Source organism: Gadus macrocephalus, chromosome 8, assembly GCF_031168955.1.
Source record: "Gadus macrocephalus chromosome 8, ASM3116895v1".
Taxonomy (NCBI): Eukaryota; Metazoa; Chordata; class Actinopteri; order Gadiformes; family Gadidae; genus Gadus; species Gadus macrocephalus.
This window is the reverse complement of record NC_082389.1, coordinates 4,261,537-4,265,051: the sequence shown is the minus strand read 5'-3', so window position 1 is coordinate 4,265,051 and position 3,515 is coordinate 4,261,537.

Genomic DNA, 3,515 nt, shown 5'->3' with positions numbered 1-3,515 from the left:
CCCTCTATACACAACAAGAACAGGCATGGAGCTGAAGCACCACGGCGATACAGGCCTGTAGTGAGTATCACAGAGCTCCGTTTCCTCCGGTGTGCGGGGAATCTTCAGCGCGACGGATTAGGATCCGGGCGTATTAATGCCAGCCGCTGAATGTTCCTTAAATTACCCGTCTTAGGTCATCTCCATCGAGGGAGGCTTGGCCCGCGGCACCACTAATACTTCTGTATTACCAGGAGAAAGAGGGAGGATCTCCTTCCAGCCGGGAACCCTAGCTAACCTGCTCTAGTGTTGATCTCCGCTGCTTAGCCTCGTGTACCACGTCCTCTGTTCGCTTCAGCTTGTTGATTTTAGAGATTTTTCTTTTGCGTGCTGAACCCAAATGACCCGGTTCTTAAGGCAACCGAATACAGAATCACAAACAGCTTTTTAAACAGAATACGGCTTTTACACGCTTGTGGTTATCGTGTCTTTATTGGCACTGAAGCTGATTAACTCTTTCTGTGAAAACCTTTTTACTGGTGGTGTATGTTCTTTGAGTGTGGTTCGCAAGTCATGGTGGATGCATCATGGAGCCTGAATGGAGTACAGCTGTAAAGCTAATTTACAATCTGGACGTTAAAACGTGCTCTACTCTTCTCTGTACTCTTGGCTTTAGGAACCTTAAAATATTGCAAAACATGGCAAAATTCACAATAAAGATGATCTGAAAAGGTTACAGTATGTAATTTTTTTTCCATATTTAAATTAGGTGGTGGCTAAACATTTTCAAATGAAAAGAATTTTGTCATTAATTTGTTATAATAAAAATCTAAAATAAGCTATATAAATACCTTTAAAACATAAAATATAATACAAAGATAATTGTACATAGATATATTTTTAATAATGCGATTCTCTGGGAAATATTTCAATGCTTTCTAGGTTTTCAATGAAAACTTCAGACAATGGCTCTTTGCAATTCAAATATATTCACTCACATGCAAGCTGTGGTGAGTAGAGCCCTAGTAATATGAGCTCCATAGAAATCCCATCTCCCACTGACAAGTCGGAAGGATACCATATCGTGTGTGTGTGTGTGTGTGGTGTGTGTGTGTGTGCCTGCATGTGTGTGTGTGTGTGTGTGTGTGTGTGTGTGTGTGTGTGTGTGTGTGTGTGTGTGTGTGTGTGTGTGTGTGTGTGTGTGTGTGTGTGTGTGTGTGTGTGTGCGCGTGTGTGTGTGTGTGTGTGTGTGTGTGTGTGCGGCGTGTGTGTGTGTGTGTGTGCGTGTGTGTGGGTGGGTGCACGTGGATTAAGAAAGTGCAAGTTGGGCATGGATTCATTTTATTCACTACTACAAGTAGGCTTTCTCCTGCCGAGTTGCTAATGCTTTCTACAGACCGGCAGTTATCTGGAAAGGAACCAGTGAGGTTGATTTGTGTTTTGCTGACTTTCCGCTGAGCTAACTGGGGCCCCAACCTTTGCCGGTCCATGTTTGTTGATCAGAGACAGGGAGGGCTATGTGTTTAACGATTTTAACGGGAGGCTGAAGGATAGTTGCCCGTTGCCGTAACTTTGTAATAGCTCTCAGCGGTGAGATTCGAAGCTCATCTGAATGTGAGCAGTTAGCCCGCTGGAGCCTATTACACAAGGTATTAGCTCCAGCGAGCTAACTGCTCACATTCACTGTCTCCTGCTTTACACTGAGCCGGCGAGGGATCGTATATTTACAAATATATTAAAAAAATATATGTATGTCTACATATACGTATATACTCCCTATAAATATACTGTAGGCCTACCTATAAATATATATATTTTTATATATATACTCCCTATTGTAGAATTGTGAATTTAAATCGTATATTTAAATATGTATTATTATATATACAGATATACACAAAATGTTTTTTAGAAAAATGTATATATACAGTATATATTTATTTGTGTATATAATATTACACTTTTAATGTGTGCATTTTCTTATTTTTTAAACGCCAAGCACATCTCATCTATTATAACAAATTGTATTGGCATTTTCTGGAAAAGTGACAATTTCTCCCATAAATAAATTTAAATTCAATACCCTGGATGTGATGAACATAACGGCTGCAAAACACTTCCAGCAGGCCTGGCATAATTATAGGCCAGAACTATTCGACCACAAAAATGTAAAGGGAAAATGTAAGGCAGTGTGTAAAACAATTCACTTCTCGTTTCATCTCCAGAAAGTCATGATGAAACCATGACCCAGACCGAAGGCCAGAAATCAACTTGTCGCACCTTAAAAATAGAAAATTCAATCATCTCGTACAAACCGCCGGTAATGCTGTCCAAACGCTCGACATCTTCCCATCATCGCACGTAAAAACCCCCAGTGAGCATATAACAACTTAACCCGAAAAAAAAACCCTAACACAATAATTGTGAATGAAATACTTTTCTGACACTTAGGCAGAGGTAGGTTGGCTGATCCTTGCACTGCTTTCGTCATTCAATATCCTGGTTGCTGCATGATTCCTAGAGCACGATTGCAGCACTAGTGTTCTACGGCATGCCCGCCGCGGCACGCAACATTTGTCAGTGAACGTCGGAATTCACCAGAACGAAATCAAGACATGGCATGCCATGATGGGAAGAACACTTGAATTGTTGTGCACGGTGTGTTTGTGTATGCACGTGTGTTTATGTGTATGTGTGTGTGTGTGTGTGTATACCTACGTGTGTGTGTGTGTGTCTGTGTTTGTATTCATGTGGGTGTGTGTGTTTGTGTGTGTGTGTGTGTGTGTGTGTGTGTGTGTGTGTGTATACTTGTGTTTCTGTGTGTGCATCTGTGTTTGTGTTTGTGTGGTGTGTGTGTGTGTGTGTGTGTGTGTGTGTATACATGTGTATGTGTGTATACGTGTGTGGTGTGTGTGTGTGCGTGTATACACACGTGTGTTTGCGCGTGCGTGTGTGTGCGCTCCAACTGTCCACTCCATGTCCATGTCTTCATGGGTACCACAGCCATGTACACACCGCACCTTAAAATCATTTAGTGGGCCGAACAGCAGGGGGGCATAGACGACAACGACAGACAGCAGAGTCTGTCTCCCTATTGACTGATATCAGTGTCAGATTCTTTGTCAAGGCAACTGTTGGCCCCTTTTACAAGTTCCAGCGCGGGCCATATGTGCAGATCTATCTATATCTCGATGTGTGTCACCGCATGTCCTATACACACCAATATAATTCAGATATGGCCGCTGTTTCTCTGCAGATGACTGTGATTATGGTGCACATGGAACAGCCCGGGCGGTCAGGTCTTACACCGCGAATAAATCGGTACCGATCGATATTGAAACAGTAGAACTGTGGGAGCTGTTTGTATGTGCTGTTTTGGCATTGGTCGTTTTATGGCCGAGAATATTTCACCTCGCCCGGGCTTGACACAAGAGGTTAAGAAACATGAGGACTGCTACCTGTGCCATGCAGGGTCTTCTCCTTGGGTCTGTGTGCGTGAGCATGTGTGTATGTTTGTTTGCATGCGTGTCGGAATG